The sequence below is a fragment of the Cyprinus carpio genome, chromosome A3 (assembly GCF_018340385.1).
Source record: "Cyprinus carpio isolate SPL01 chromosome A3, ASM1834038v1, whole genome shotgun sequence".
NCBI classification, from domain to species: Eukaryota; Metazoa; Chordata; class Actinopteri; order Cypriniformes; family Cyprinidae; genus Cyprinus; species Cyprinus carpio.
Window position 1 is genome coordinate 33,831,163 of NC_056574.1, and position 17,756 is coordinate 33,848,918.

At 37.3% G+C, this 17,756-nt stretch overlaps 1 pseudogene across 1 annotated transcript in view; it reads left to right on the forward strand.

Moving 5' to 3' along the window:
- The window catches only part of LOC109053860, a 111,674-nt pseudogene extending 96,250 nt beyond the window's left edge, over positions 1 to 15,424 (forward strand). The window contains exons 14-18 of the transcript XR_006155587.1: positions 279 to 417; positions 6,589 to 6,669; positions 8,585 to 8,692; positions 9,329 to 9,469; positions 11,590 to 15,424. The product of XR_006155587.1 is annotated as a protein kinase C alpha type-like (transcript). The remainder of the gene's footprint in view (positions 1 to 278; positions 418 to 6,588; positions 6,670 to 8,584; positions 8,693 to 9,328; positions 9,470 to 11,589) is intronic.
- The last annotated feature ends 2,332 nt before the right edge of the window (positions 15,425 to 17,756 follow it).

Consider the following 17,756-nt stretch of genomic DNA (forward strand, 5'->3'; position numbering starts at 1 on the left):
AAATACTGTTTATCTGCAGAGATGTCTGCATTCAGCTCCTCACTCGCCGTTCCCATCCCTGCAGGGTTGCAGCGTTCAGCTCGCATTAATCATGCTCTTTGATGATGAAGACTGAGCAAGGCTGAGGTCACCCTGACCTCGCTTACACTGCACACACTCAGCTAAAGAGCACACTATTAATTGTGAACTGTGTGCGGGTGTAATGAGGGAAGGCAGATACTGAGCGTTTACCATTAACATGTGCATTTCATACACCTGGTTTGTGTATTTGTCTTCAGAGATCTGAAGTTGGATAACGTGATGTTGGACTCCGAGGGCCACATCAAGATTGCAGACTTCGGCATGTGTAAGGAAAACATGTTTGAGGGCATGGCAACACGCACCTTCTGTGGAACGCCAGATTACATCGCCCCAGAGGTGAGAGACGACTGAGAAAAAAAAACAAAAAAAAGCAAACCATTTATTTACCCTTAGTGCCACCCCAAACCTGTATGACTTTATTTCTTCTGTGGAACACAAAAGGAGATTTATCTGGGCCATTCAACAATATAATGAAAGTCAGTGAGAAGTGAGGTTGTAAAACTGCAGCTTAAAAGAGGGTGTTGCTAATTTTGTTTAGTCTTTTAACATGTCTTGGGTAAGAGAGGTTGAAATCAAATGACCCGGACTGTCTCTGTCATATTCACTGCATGTAGGACACGACCTCAGGCCTTAAAGTCCTCGCCCTTGCAGACTCACACAACCTTATAAACACACAACTCATACAAGATTAAACAAACCAGGCTGATTGTAAAAACATTTATTTTTACATATTATATTTCTTCTTTTTGCAGCAGTTTTGATATGAAAAGTTTCGTTTTATCTGAAACAGATTAATTTGGCAGTTTTTTATGATGTTTATCGTGGCAGTTCAGAAATGAAATGTCCAGTGAGAGGTGCATAAAGGTTAATGTACCACCTACAGTAATCCCTACCCTAAACCGTACCGATAGTGTTAATAAAAGCAAACATGACATAAACAAGTAACCATGCCATTTTAGCATGCTTCTAAAAATCTTCTAAAAATGACTCATGTTTCACGGGACTCATACCCGAGCACAAGTGCAGTGCTGTACCAGGTGGGCTACTGAGCAAGCTTACTGCATCACACATATGGAGCTGGTTATGTCAAGTCAAGTCAAGTCACCTTTATTTATATAGCGCTTTAAACAAAAAAGATTGCGTCAAAGCTACTGAACAACATTAATTAGGAAAACAGTGTGTCAATAATGCAAAATGACAGTTAAAGGCAGTTCATCATTGAATTCAGTGATGTCATCATGCAGCTCAGTTCAGTTTAAATAGTATCTGTGCAATCATTTGCAATCAAGTCAACGATATCGCTGCAAATGAAGTGTCCCCAACTAAGCAAGCCAGAGGCGACAGCAGCAAGCTGTCCAGCTCCTTTGTTATGTGATGCAGACATCAAAATATATTAGTTTACAAGTAATGCACTATGGTAAAAGTGTTTTGAGGTCATAACATAGTAGGAACCTCATGGAAATAAGTCTTTATTAAATAACAATATGGCACTATAATTGTAATTTATTTGAAAAGGAATAAAGGTTGTTGGGGTTTTACTGCCACTATGGTAATATCATCTGGAAACTGCAGTGAATTGTATTTGTAGGTAAAATTTGCAAAAATGGAGGTAGAGGCACATTTTTCCATTAAGCCTAGGTTGACATTAGTGGAATCACCGCAGACATAAATTATGATACAGCTAATTTTTTTCTACACACAACTGTGTTTTTAATAATTATTGGGTGATGAAAAAAAGTATGTTACCAAAACAGCCATTTTTTTTGTCAGATTCAAACTTTTTACCTAAATAAGCTTGGAAAAAAGTATGCATTTTTAATATTGTTTTTTAAAATAGTAGTAATGCAAGGTTTAATAAATATTTAAAATAATGGTATTGAGGTATATATTTAGTGATGTTTCTTTTGTTCTAGTTTTCCCTCCACTAGTTTGTTTCCTTGGTGGTTAATTAGGTTCACACCTGTTCTGTTTCTCCCTGATTGCATTCTACCTACTTTTAAGGGCTGTGTTCTCCTCTGTTCCTTTTTCTGGTATTGTCTTTTGTCGATTATTTGCAATTGGATTATTGTTGTTCCCTTTCCCTGTGGATTTATTAAAAAGAAATTCTCCATCATACTCTTTCATCATGCGCATTGTATATTGCTGTAACAATCTGTGACAGAATACCAGACCCTCTATACGAGTAGAGTATTGCTGTGTTTTTCTTTTTCTTTTTTGTTTCGTTCCTCTGTCCTCCTGGATGGATCTTCCAGCTGTCCAGCTCCTTTGCCTGGAGCAGAAGGACCGTCTGCTGGAGGACCACACCAGGGAATTTTTTGATCCTGTGTGCCTTACTTACTTCCCTGACCACTCGCTTTGCGTCCTTTAATATACCAATCCGAGAGAGCAGTGTTAGGCATGCCTGCCAGCAAATGGTCCCAAGCAGGATTTTGCCGCATTTGTGGAGTGGGTGGAGGTGAATAGCAGATCCCCATCTGCTCTGCCGAGGAGGACTTCACCAGCCGTACTCCCGACCCAAAGCCCAGCCAGCCATTACTCCTCTATAGTACACCAGAGCCCATGGCAGATGATCAGCGAGTCTGTCCTGGCGGTCTGATTCGCCTCGGGCCTTCCAGTCTCCAGCTCCACTTAGGCATTAGGATCCCCGTCTCAGCCTCTGAGTCCTGGACTCCACCTCAGCCCTCTGACCCATCAGCTCCACCTTGGCTCCTGGCTCCCTCGTATCTACCGTGGCCAGTCAGCCCACCAACTTCGCTGGGTTCCCTCATTCCTCTGGCTCTGCCTTGGTCAGTCGTCCACCTGCCTCCGCCTGGGGTCTTCACTCCTCTGTCTTATTAAAAGGAATTCTCCATCCTATTCTTTCATTGTGCGCGTTGCATTTTTTTTTGTTATAATCCCGTCACAGGAATATAGTGTAGATGTAAACTATTTAATGAAAATAAAATATTTCATAAAACTAATTCTGTTAGTGATTTATATATATATATATATATATATATATATATATATATATATATATATATATATATATATAATTGCCTTTAATTATATAATTCTTTACCATTTCCTATTAGCCTTTCAGCTGAGTTGTGCCAAATCGAGTAGTTGTGCACCACACCATTGATTCAGTCATTGGTCATCTTAGACCCAGTCTGATTTTAATTTATGCTTAATTTTAATTAGTATCTTTTAATAAAATTAGTATCTTTAATTAGTAATCTATAATAAAACTGAATAAATAATTAATTTAATTAGTTTTTAAATGTATTTAAAAAAATAACTCTTTGAATGATTATTAAAGTAAATCTTCAATCTTTCGTTGCTAAATTTACAACATCTTTATAGACAGTCATTGATTTATTTATTTTGACATACATGGCAACACCATTTAGTAAATAGCCACATTTTAATTTACTCTCTCTTGCCCACAGTGATATTGACCTGTAGATTAGCGCTGTGACATTTCCACTGAAGCGTGCGACAGCTTGACATCTTGTGTGTGTGTGTGTGTGTGTGTGTGTGAGCATGTGTGTGTGAGCATGTGTGTGTGAGCATGTGTGTGAGGGGGGATTGAGCAGCAAAGCAGTGTGGGTAGCAGGAACATCATGATCTCTTCCAGCATTATGACACAAAAGGAGATGCACTGTGTGAAAAGCATATTGTAGGTGGGAAGAGAGAAAGCAAACATAAACATGATGTATGCCTGGCAGGATCCTCATATCTTAGAGATAGCTTTTAATATGAACGAGGCGGTTTGGTTCTCAGGACAGGATGGGGTGTTTTGATACAGAATGTGTGTGTGTGTAGCATTTGAGGAAACTTTGATCTCTTTATATTGCATTTAGCTGGCAGATTGCTTATGACTCTTTGTGTTCTTTCAAGTGTAGTCTTGAAGTCTTCGGCTCGTGCGTCATGACAGCTCGCTGCTTCAACCAATTCCTCACGTATTGATCTCCTCATGTCTCATCAGTGACCCTGATAATCATTTAAATAGAAGAGTCTGGAAAACATTCAATACCAGCCATGTTTTAAATAAAACCAGCATATAGATAGATAGATAGATAGATAGATAGATAGATAGATAGATAGCTATGTGAACTATACCCTGTATGTTGTGAACTATACCTTTAACTTGCACTTTAAGAAATAGCTCTACATATTAAATGCAGTCATACAAATGTAGAATAATCATAAGGGTTGCAGAGAACATACACACACACTGCTACAAATGCTGCCCTCTCATCAGTGTGTTTTCACAGCCTTGAGTGTATTCTGAATCTAAAGAAGGTCAGCGTAACTGCACCATCTCCATCTCCATTAGAAACTCCAGCACGTCCGTGTCCTGACACAATCATTTATTCACCCATAAGCAGCCCTTCCACCTCTTCACCTGTCCTGAGTTTATTCAAACCCTCCAGTCCCCAGCCAATCATACACCAGCCCTGTCTGCGGCCTTTATATTACTGCAGATGGGATTTTATTTTTGGAAACACAGTGAAGTTATTATTTTTACACATACAGTTCTCTAGATGACTGGTCTGAGCAGCAGATTTCAAACTTAGCTGTTACATTTTAGGGAAGTGTCTCCCATTAAAGTGACCCTGTTGTGACATTTTTTAGGTTCCTAATATTGTTTTGGGAGTCTCCTATATAGTAGGTTTACATGCATGCAAGGTAAAAAAAAAGGCTTTTGTTTTCTCAAAATATGCATTTAATATCACCTCATTTCTGTTGTTTGTGGCCGGCCAATGCAGAACATAGGTATACATTATGCAAATGTGTTACATGTAGCCGTCACGGAAGTGAGATTCAAATTTCTGACGACTCATTTAGGCTGTTCTGAGTCGATTCTTTCTTTTGGGAGACAGCAACTTTATTTATTGTGCACTTTTGGCTTTACAGCTTTGTAGATCGTTTACATTCACATACAGCTACATTACACACTTTATGAAAGACAATGTTTGAAATGACATAATAGAGCCACTCTTTGTTACCATAGTTCAGTGATGATTTCAGGTAATGTTAACGAATGCCATACAGTTACAAAATTTATGTACCATAGTGTTTACGGGATATTTCAAAGAGCCCAAAAACCATGGACCTTTCTGTTCTTTGTGCTCATAGTGTTGTCTTTGCTTCCAAATTTCACACCGTCATAGGAAATGAAGCAATCTTTATTGGACATCCTGTCTTTAGACAAATGCTAATGAAGACAAGATCCGATATATTGACCCTTCCTGGTTCTAAAAGCAATTGCGACCCCATGAATAGATCAATATTTGAAATTTGCTCTTGAATACAGTTGCTGGAGGAAGACTTAATCAACAGCTACGCTTAGCTGCACAATTTCTGCCATTTTATTGACAGTGGAAACATGAAAATGATGTGAAAAGAGAGGAAATTGACATGAGACAGATTTAAACAAGCTTTTATGAGAATCACTGCTTATTTTGTCATAGCAGTGTTGCATAACAAAAAATAAATAAATAAATAAATCAAATAAAAACAACTACCATTTTTAGAATCAGTTGACTTCTACGTAAATTGGACAGGACATATGCTCACAAAAATGAGCAATCTAAACAGAAAAACCAGTCTACATAAAAGAAAAGGTCTCTTGTATACTATATTCACAACCATGACGCGAGATCCACTACTTTTCCTAATAAGAGTTAAATTGACTCACTTACCATGTTAACCATGTATTATTATTATTATTATTTTATAAGAATGTTATTACAGGGCCTGAATTAAACATTCCGAACACTGAACTGAACACTGTATCATGAGCAATGTGAAAAACAACAACATTTCTCAGTTAAAGACGGCCAGCAGACACAAAAAACATGCTTACTGTGACCTTACGCTTTAGTCTAAGTCAAGTATTAAACTAAAGAACATACCTTATGTATGCATATATAAATTATCACAATTGTTTTAGGATTTCAGTTCTTAGATATAGTCAATCAAGTCAAGTCAAAATTAGATTAACATTAACATTTTTTGCAGAGAGGTGTTGTATAGACCTATCGCTACCTTTCATGCAATGCTCATTTTGAAGTATGTAACACATGTAATAGTTCTCTCTTGAAAGAACGTGGCCTGTGGGACTTCACTGCTTTTGACAAAGTAATGGGGCACCAATTTGTGCCCTATTTGTGGAAAGTGGCACAACTATGCAGTCATTTCTAAAGCACACATGAAGAGGAAGAGAATTCAGAGTTTGACATGATACATACACTCTCTATGCTTAACAAAGCGCTCATTAACTTCCCCTGTGATTATACACACTCATTAGTGTGTGTGCTGAATATGTGGGTGTAAGTGGACTGGTGTGGGGAAGAAAGCAAGAATTATAGCAGACTACCACCCCTTGAGCAGTAATGAAATGTGCATTGTGCTCTTGACAAATGAATGGAGACTGAATAGAGTTTCCCAAGAACCCATGAGAGTTGAATGAATGACTGGACAGAAAATGATGCACATGTTCATTTCCTCTTCCCCCAGATAATCGCCTATCAGCCGTATGGTAAATCGGTGGACTGGTGGGCGTACGGTGTGCTCCTCTACGAGATGCTAGCTGGGCAGGTAGGTGGACGCGTGCAGAAAATCATTTAGTATTCTCTGTAGTACTCAAATGAGTCAGATGCCAGGGCTTTTCAGAGGTGCTGTGAATAACTGTGATTGCAGCCCTGCTGTGATCAGCGAAGGCCAAAGCAAACGACTTGCAGCGAAACACACTGTCTCCGAGCAACAGAGCATGATGGAGAGGATTGAGATTTTGGTTTGCACAAAGTGCCTCTGATTGAACAAGAATTTGAATGCATTTATGTATTTTTTAATCTACTGGGTTCAATACAGTTTCATTTCTCTGGGCAGTATTTGTGTACAACTGTCAAAAAATGTTGTAAAAATGGTATCTTTAGGGATACAACAGCTTGTCACTGGGACAGTACCCTCAAAGGGGATACCTTTGTACCTTCTTTACTCCCAAAGGATAAGAGTCATAATATTACCATAAGAGTACATATAAGCTACTAATATGCGACCTTCAGGGTTAAAGAAGGTACAGATCTATCTATCTATTTATGTATGTAATTGATTACAAAATAAATTGTACATTTTTGTAATTATTTACAAAATGTAATACATTGTTGTATAATACAGTTGGATATAATGCACCATTTCTTTGTCCCTTCATATTAAAAAGTCTGGGCAAGTCATCCTTGTTTTGCTAAATTTTCTTACAGATGCAATTCTGAGAAAGAATCTTGAAGCTTTATTGTTTGAGATTAAACAAAATTATTTATTTTAATATATTGGTAACATTTTATTTTAAGGGCCAATTAACTAGTTAACAAACTATTTACTAGTAGCTTATTAGCATGCATATTACTAGCATATTGGCAGTTTATTAGTATTTATAAAGCATATATTAAAGCCTTATTCTACATGACCACATTCTAGATTCCTTAATACTACAATCATACATAAACTTAACAGCTGCCTTACTAACTATTAATAAGCAGTAAATAAGAGTTTATTGAGGCAAAATTTGTAGTTAATAGTTAGTTAATATAGAGAATTTGTCCCCAAACTAAAGTGTGAATAATATAAGTTATATAATATCTTATATTTTACTATTTACTTTTATTATGTAGCAGTGATACAATGCAAAAAAAAAAAAAAAATGCTTGTGTTTTTGCTTGTATGACTGGTTTTATACACAAAGACAAATATACATTTAATTTGCATGCATTGACTTAATAAACTGCTTTTTTTTGTCCATTTGGAATATTCTCTGTTGGTTTCAGTGAGATTAATTTATATCGAGTGCTGCCCAGGCCTCCACTTCCTGTGTCCTCTGTACTTTCTGCCAGAACGGTTACCAAGGTTACATCATTTACATCTCAGCTTCCTCCCGCTGACTCCCGGGTCCAATTACCCAACAGAAGAATCTTGTTATACACTTGATGTGTATCCCTTTGGACGATTTTGTCTTGGACACCCCCATCCTGGAATGATTCCTGCTTATGTAATTTATCATCCCACTGCTGTGAGGATACAGCATTAAAAAAAATAAAATAAATGTGAAAAGTGTAAAATGACTCTGGAATCATGACAGATATGTCTATTGTTCCTTTTTAGAAAGTATTGAGCACTTTGGGTGTCTGCTAATAACCCGCCTCTGTCAGGATGAGGAGGAGGAAGCTGTCAGTACTTCTGGAGAACTTAAGATGGATTGAGATTTAGGGTCCTAGAGCCGTGAAGCATGCACGACTTCAAGCATGTCTTTGTTTAACCAACACTTTAGCTCAATTCATTAAAAACATTGGTCTATGGAATCTGCTCAGCTAATTTATAGTATAAATTGGACAATATTAGACTGTTGTCATTTATTAAGAGAACGAGCACATGTTTATTTAAATAGGTACAGTGAATATGAATATATATATACATATGTATGTTTCATATAAACCAGCAACTACTCTGTTTCTAACAGCCTCCGTTTGATGGCGAGGACGAGGATGAGCTGTTTCAGTCAATAATGGAGCACAACGTGTCCTACCCTAAATCCATGTCCAAAGAAGCAGTGTCCATCTGTAAAGGGGTGAGTCTTGAGACATCCTTTATTCCTCTAAATCTTTGTGTCATTGCTCATTGAATGAGAAACGAATAATGCAGAGGCTATATTGGAATTAATTTTTCAACTTGGATTAATAACTGGCGTACTTTAATATTGCTGTCAGCTCAAGTCATGGAATTATCACCGGCTATAATAGCTGAGTGGAAGATAATAATATTTCATTTGTCTTTTTCTATTTTGTTTGATTATGTTCCTCTGCAAATCAGAAAAAAACTTATATGATTTATGGTGGTGATTTAAATTTCATGACGACACTTCATGATTATTAATGTGGAGGAGATCATTCGTTAATGTAGAATAGTTTCAAATGTCATTATGTATATTAGATGTTTTAATGATTATACATCATTGTTAATGGCTGTTAATAAGACACTAATGTTAGTTATATAAAAATGTTGTGATTTCAGTTCAAATTTAGCACAGCCAAATTAAAAAAATCTTTGAATTGCACTAGATGTTTTAGTGGTTTCCACAGAATGAAAAATACATTATTATCATAAATATTTTATCTACCTATCTTCCTAGCCAGATGCTCTTTAATGATTAAATCTAGATGGGCTCTGGCTCTAATAATCTCTCTCTTCTCGTCTACACGCAAAGCTGATGACGAAGCATCCATCCAAGCGTCTAGGTTGCAGTCCAGAGGGTGAGCGAGATATAAAGGAGCAAGCTTTCTTCCGCAGAATCGACTGGGAACGGTTGGCCAACAGAGAGATCCAGCCTCCTTTCAAACCCAAAGTGGTGGGTGTGACTATGATGTGTTTGTACGTCTGTGACCTTTGTCAGCGCTGTTGGGGCTGATGACAACTTGCTTCCTCAGGTCACAGTAGACCACACTGTATATTGTTTAGTAACTTGCATAACCCCTGCACTTTGATGATATTTGATGTGTCTAGTCTCGGCCTCAAATGACCGTCTCACTGCTCATCTAATGCATTTTATACACTAAGATGGCTGAAGCTGATGCATCCACCAATGGCTAGCTGCAATGTTGCTTCCTAGTGTGAGGCGCTCTGGTTTTTAACAATCATTGGTGTGTGTTTTTTTCTAAAAGCATTGTAGTTCCATGATTCTGTGTTTCCCGAAACCATTGTTCCAATGAACATTTGCAAACAGCTTTGCAGTGGAGTATAGTTGATACTGCAGCTCTCGACCTGTGATTAGAAGCACAGTTAGAATGACTTTGACTTCAATAGACATTTTTTGGTGAAGTCAGTAGGCAAAAGTCACTTCAGAGCAAGTGGATTATAGGATATGAAAACTAAATTTTTTTTTTTAACATGCACATATGAAACATGCACAATATGGTCAGGAATGTGTATTAAAAAAGTATACAGGTTCTTGATTAGATCTTTATATAGGGTTTTGATTTCATGTTGACTTTAAGAGTAGTAACTCAAGAGCAACCGGGAGATGATGAGCTCTTCCTTTACTAGTCAGTATTCCAGTCCAGAGAGTTTACAGGGAACAGAAAGCTGCGCAGACTGTTTCATGCACCTGAAAAATATGATCCCAGTGTAATGGGAGAAGCCAGGAGTGATCATATTGAAAAAAATGAAGTGTCTCTGTTAACCAGTTCAATTGATGTAATCGGATCTGTTTTGTGATTAGGTCCTGCTCTGCCACTCTTAGTTTTCATACCTGGCTCATTTGGATTGTTTGTTTTGCAATCTGGAGCGTTTTCTCCTTTTGTTCAGTTTGTTTAGGCATAAGTGAAATCGACACATTTTGGTATGCTTTCAAATTTTGCCTTGTGAAGGCAAAATAAAGCAAGTAGAAAGTGCAACATTACAGGCTTTAACACTGAAGGAACACTTTCATAGGTCCTATAACTATTAGTGGAAGTACCCACTTTTTGGTGTATTTGCACCACAGGAACTGGAAAATAGGAACTACCAGTGACGTAAGTGTATTGATTGGCTGAATGCATACCATATGAAACAAAAGCACCCGCCATTTTTAGCACCAAAAGCTGTGTAAACTAGGGCTGCCCCCTAATAGTCGACTGATCATTAGTCGACGAGAAAAGGCTTAGACGACACATTTTTTTTAGTCGCAAAAAAAAAAGAGATTGGCAAACCTTATTTGTGCGCTACATAGGCAATTAAACGCTCATTACTTTGATTTATGGTTTATTAATATAAACGTGCGATTGGTCGACTAACCGCTTAACAAGAATGAATACTGGTCTACCAGAAAAATCTTTAGTCGAGGGCAGCCCTAGTGTAAACACATAGTTTGCATTTACTTAGATTACAAACTAACTTCAAGAACATGGAAAACAGCCTATAGATGGACTGACGCTGAAGTCCCTTCTCAAGTTGTTGACGTACTTGAATGCTGCACTTAAATGACATCGCTGTCGGCCAGTTTATGTTTCTGCTGGCGGTGCGAATGCCTTCGTGCCTTGGTGGTTACTTCCTGTAACAAAGTTCCTATCTACCCGCTGCAAAAGCCCTTGTCGTAACAATTGAAGTCCCCAAGGTCTAAAACCACACTTAAGCAGGGCACACACCACAATATAATAGGGCCGATTTTGGGCCGAATTCTGCCCTTCCGACAATCCTAGGTAAAGTCCCGATCCCGAAAGTCCACGTTCATGCCACCCATGTTTGTTTGCACAGCTCCCTCAAAGGACCCAGATGGGACAGCACAGATGCTAGAGCTGGGCTTCAGTCGTTTCAACCTTTAACACAGCCCTGAATATTCCCCTTCCAATCATCTTTATAAAAATCCTCCATTTACTGGACATATGAGCATATATGACATCCGTGACGGAAGTCCTTAGTGAATGAATTTTCTCTCTTTTCAGTTGAATCTCAAAATAACCCGCCGTCTTTCTTCTCCCCTTCCTTTAACAGTGCGGCAAAGCAGCGGAGAACTTTGACAAATTCTTCACCCGCACGCAGCCCATGCTGACCCCTCCAGACCAGCTGGTCATGGCCAACATCGACCAGAGCGAATTCGCTGGATTCTCTTACATAAACCCAGAGTTCATCCACCCATCGACGCTCCACAGTGTGGTATGAGACGGCCAAAAGAAGAAGAGGACAGCCCATCCTGCTCAAACAAACAACCACATCCACGTTATTTATGAACTCACCAAATCTTTATAGACAGTTGAATACCCTTTATCTGAACATATCTGAACTGAGGAGGGCTGCTTGAATGGAAATAATATTCTAAAGCATGTGTCCACATTCAGACTTCTAATGGAGCTGGTGTAAGATCTGTTCCATAGACTGGTGAGCATTTTAAGGCACCACAGACTCGTTCCTGACAAATGATTCTTTTATGAGGTTCCATCTCAGTTAGGATGCTGCTTGTGTAGGCAGTAGACAGAAAGGCAGCTCTCTAGGCTTTGAAACAGAGTGATAATGTCCTCATAGTAATGACAGTTCATCAATTGCCTGTATGCAGATAGATGTTATGTGCAGGTTCAGTATATTTTACAAAACACAGATATTTTTGAAGGTGGAGATATTGAACGATCCCTTTTTCCAGTCCTCAGATTCTTTGTGTGTGAAGCATGCTGACATGAAACAGGTTTTTGTGTCCTATTACTTTTAACCTCTCCTGCCATTTCTAATGTTCCTGAATTATATATTTGTAAATCTAAAAAAAAATCTTGTAATAGGAGTGCCAAAATATAACTGCATCAAAAGGTTTTTTATATCCAGTTCTATATATGCATATTGATTTCCGACTAGATCTCTTGGTGGTGTCCCTTAACTTGGGCTGAAACTTGAACCCTTATTGCTCCTCGAGTTTTAGCATGACAACTTCCAACCCCATCACTGCCTGCTCGCCTGGTTCTGACATATTCAACTTTTCCTCTCGCTCTAAATGTATGAATTGTGATTCCTCGATGCTAATACGCAGGCCTTCCACACCCGCAGAATCCTACAGATCACCTGTCCTATACTCATCCACTTGCATGATTGTTTTTATTAAATACTTTGGATAATCTAAAAACACTGTTTTGTTTAACATATTTTACCTTGTTTAAATCCATCCTGCAGATTTTCTGTCATGTTTAGAACAAAAAAAATTCTGCAGATTCTGCCTGGGCCTGATAATAAGTATCCAGTGCAACATTTCAAACCAGAATGAGTCACTTCTGTTAGAGATGGATATATGGTCTTTGGTTTAAAACTTGCATATTATGCTAAAGAAATCTACCACTGCTACAACATGAACATTGTAACGAGAAACAAAAAAAAAAAGATGCTGTACTTGAAACTGTAGGGGGTGAGTCTCCGAAACCTGTCAAAACCATGTTATGGACATATTTCACACCAGAAAATATTTGCTTAAAGAAAAAGAATCCTGTTTTAAAACCATTAAGAGGGGAATTTTTTTTTTTTTTTTTTTTTTTTTGCATTGTGACATTTTCATGACTGTTAAGTATGGAAGCTTGTTTCTGCTACTGAATAAAAAATAAAACAAGGTCATTTTTCTCAGTTGCGATTTCATATCTTGCAAATCTGACTTTATAACTCGCAATTGAGAGTTAAAAAGTCAAAATTGTGAGTTATAAAGTCAGAATTGCGAGATATAAACTCGCAATTCTGAGAAATAAAGTTGTTTATATCTCGCAATTCAGACTTTTTTTTTTTCTCATAATTGCGCGTTCAAATTCCGCAATTCTGACTATATTTCTCACAATCCCACAAAAAGTTTATATCTCGCAATTCGGACTTTTATAACCTGCAATTTTGAATTTATAACTTGCAATAAAAAATAAGGTAATTGCGACTTTATATCACACAATTCTGAGAAAAAAAAGTCAGATTTGTGAGATAAAAAGTTGCAGTTACCTTGTTTTATTTTTTATTTAGTGGTGGAAACTGGCTTCCATAGTTAAGCACCTTTACCCTGAAAGCTAAATAAAAAAATGAAACCCTTGCTTTAATGTGGAAAAAGTGAAATGAAGATGTACTATTTAATATACATTAATTATAAATCATGGTAGTGTTTGTTGTGTATGCTGCTTATTACTGTAATTATTTGATAATAATGAGAATCTAATGAAAATCACAGCTGGAAACAAAGAGAATTACAGAAAAAGTAAAAAGTGTTAATGCAATTAAAATGTGCGTAACTGACACAGAAATTATGCCACAATGCAAAAACTCCTAATGGTCTTAAAATTTTCAAATTCATATGAAAACTTTATTTTCATATGAATCATTACAGTTTATGACTCCCTAATGCCCAACATGATTTTTTTTTTTTTTTGGACAAATGTTGGAGGTGGGTGGGAGGTCAGTCATGTATAACTTCTAATATAACCGTCTCTGATAGTGTTTCTGTCCTTTGGTGATCAATACTCTTCATGTTCTTATCAAAAGGGAACTTTCCAGTATATATCGGATATTTTTATCTTTTTAGGTCTTAGTTTATGATCATCTTGCATTTTTGCTCTGTGAGTATTTTTACGTAGAGCGCTATGTTTACTGTTAAACTAAAGTTACACTATATATACCAAGACTTTTGTAAATACAGAGAAGGCGTACATTATCCTGCAGATTTTATACTAAGAACTGAATGTGCTTTTACTAACTTAGATGGTTTCTATGTTTAGATGATCCAAAAAGACTAGTTTGGCTAATTTGAGATAGCTTTGGTATCTGAAAACCTTTGTTATATGCAATTCTTGTATTTATCTGCTCTGTTTTCTATGCTGATAGTATATAAGTGTAGGAGCTGTATGTAGACTGACTGGGCTCTGTGCTCCTACATACTGTATGTGTGTTTGTACTGCAGCTGCTGTGTGCATGTGGGGCAAATCGGCGCATGCAAAACGTGTTGCATGATTCCAGGAATCCGGAGTCCTCTAGCATGGAATGACTGTCACACCGAATTACATATCTGTCCCTCCTCAACTCTCTTCCTGTTTAGTTTCAATCGGTGGATAAAGATTTAGACCACTGCTGAGCAACTCTGTCTGAATTATCTGTATGACAACAGAGTAAAGATGGGAAAGTCAATTTTACCATAAGTCTGACTTCATTTTATGTATTCTAGAAAAAAAAAAAAGTACCTCAGAAAGGCTGTATTTACACATTAGATCGCTCGGTTTGGGCTCTAGTCTTGTGCCAAGCCCTCGGTGGAATACTTTAGTTATCAGGTGCAGCATTGTTGAATTTCACCACTGATTCATCAGTATGAGCACATTTTTTGGAGCTATCATGTATTTTAGAAATTTAATAGACTGGATGTTTTAAGTCCCTGTGTGTGGAAGAAAAAAACAAGTAGATATTCCAGGTGTTTATTTCTTCATCCCAAGAAGTAAATAGATACATGATGATACGAGTCCTCTCATGAAGTGATTCAGAAAGTATTCAAGCGGTTGTCTTGCAGGATGCAGGTGAACACAAGTGTCTCACATTGAGAGTATTTGGGAATGTAACGTTCATGTGTCTGACTGTGATTTCTCTGCAAGTGAGGTGTAATTGCAAAATTCCCTGGGCATATGAAGTATATGAACATTCCACCCAGCCATTTCTTACTAGAGATTTTATCAGGAATTATAAATATATATTTATTATTATTATTATGAAATCATGGATTCCAGGACAGTGTTTTAGTTTGAATAAGTTAAGTCACTCATCTTTGTTTTTCTTTACAAAATCTTGTCCCTCTGTTCTTTGTGAAGGATAATGTGTATAAATAAATGTATGACAAAAGTGATTGTGTCCATGTTTTAGTTCTTCGAGATGAAGGAGTGATAGGATTTATTGAGAACACACTTTATTCAGCATCAGTGGCCATCAACAAACTCTAGTAAATGTGGTCTAACCCCGGAGTTAATGAGAATATCACCAGAAGTAGTATGCCATCCAGATACTTCTTGCCTACTCTTGTAGTAGTACTGTGGATTCGGACATGCATCTTTTTTCACATACTCATATAGTATTGAAGTATCTGAATTCAGATGCAGACAAAGTTCTCCTTCATCCACACACTTCTCACAGTACCGAGACAAGCAAGGATGGGAATCAAAGAATTGAACATTTTGAATCCGGTTCTTATGCCTCCCAATGATTCCCGTTCCTTAAAGTTTCCATTAACAATAAGCTACTTTAATCCTTTTAAGGAATAAATATTTAGAACATTGAAACATGAGGCCATATTATAATAATGATAAGAACAATGACTGGAAAAGGTCTGCTAGCAGTCTTTTTAATTACTTTTTTTGAATGGCTTTGTGAATGTGGCATCCATGCATTTCATAAATGGCTATTTTGAAACAGTACAGCACAGCCCACAGAATGTGTTTTCTGACCAAATAAGGATTTTACTATGATAAATCAAACGGTCATAATCCAACCTCTCCCCAGCAGTCCTTTAAAGCCAGTGCAGTATAGCCTAGGCCGCTGTGTGTATATTTCAGCACACCCTTAAAGAAAAATATGAAGATGTCTCTTTGAAAAGATTTCTGTAGAACACTGCTGCACTAAAGCGAACCCATAACAAGAATGATTTGTTGTGAAGCTCCATTTGTGATCATCTTGTGTCTGAATGTATCATTTGCATCACATTAAATAAATAAATAAATAAAAGCTGTAGCTATAGCAACAGATAAAAATAGACTACAGTATATTACAATATATATAGCTACATTATTGAAATAATTATGGTTATTGCTATCTTGTTTATTTTACTGGCTATTCCTACTCTTTTTTCCCCTTTTCAATCCCTTTTTTTTAAAGAAAACAGCAGAACTAGGTCTTTTGAGTTATATACGGGCACACATATTCGGTAATGAAGAGTGGATCTTCTCCAAGAAAGTGAATGTCATTTAGGCTAGTTAAAGTAATAAATAGCCTATTTGTTTCATATTGTTCTGTATGAGTTTTTTTTTTAAGCCTGAATGCCTGCCATGTGTATTGTCGGTCAGTCGTGATAAGTTTAAGCATCGTTTCATGAAACTTGCTTTATTTCAAAACCAACACAACCGAAAGTAGGTACTAAACTTGAGTTCACTCATTGATTCGATCAGGCAACTCTTTGCGAGTCTTTATGAATGATTCATTTAAAGAGCCTATTTGTCTGTCAATTGCATTACACTCCATGCATATTATATATTCTACAAAAAAAAAAAACCCATAAAAATCAATTTTCCTGAATCGAAATGGACTACATTGATAGCGCAGAATATTTTTGATACACTAAAAGTAGTCTTTTTTCCCCCCAGGTGGAATGAACAGACAGGGAAACTCACTGATCGGGTGGCCAGTCCATCACAGAGTTAACAAAGACCAGGACTCGAACCGAGGACCTTTGTGGAATCACTCGACTATAACCAGAGTAAACATGTGAGGTGAAGGACACAATCAAAATGTACACTAAAGATAACAAATAAAAAGAAACCACAAAGAAATTATAACCGAGTAGCTACATGTAGGAGCGGCGACTTCAGGGAAACACTTTTGAGTGATGACTCGATGAACGGTGAATCATTTCAATTGAACGAATTGTTTGAACGAACAGACTCGTTAACATGTACCAGCGACGCACGTACTCTCATAACACACACACACACACACACACACACACACACACACACACACACACACACACACACACACACGTACAGCACGCTCGCTGGCTCATGTTCATTCTCGTGGTCAGGCTGCGCTGCGAGGAGCTCTTCACTCCACAGCTGGATTACACTTACATTTACTCCCATCAGCAGCGTCCTTCAGGTAGTTTCTCATCTTTTCAATGCAGATAAAGCTTTATGAAGCTACTGTCGTCATTTATACATGTCAACACAGATGCATGTGTCTTAAATATACCGATGATTTAATATGCTGATGTTAAAAATTACACATTGCATTTAATATTTTAAAACGTGTTTATTTGTGCTTTAAATGTGGTTGTATGGTTGATATTGTGTGCATGTGTTAAAGTGTTAAAATGTGTTTCAAATTGCTTAATTGGGTGCATATGTTTATAATAATGAGAATGCAGCTAGCTGTGTGCGGCACATAATGTCCAATACTCAAGTCATTTTGCT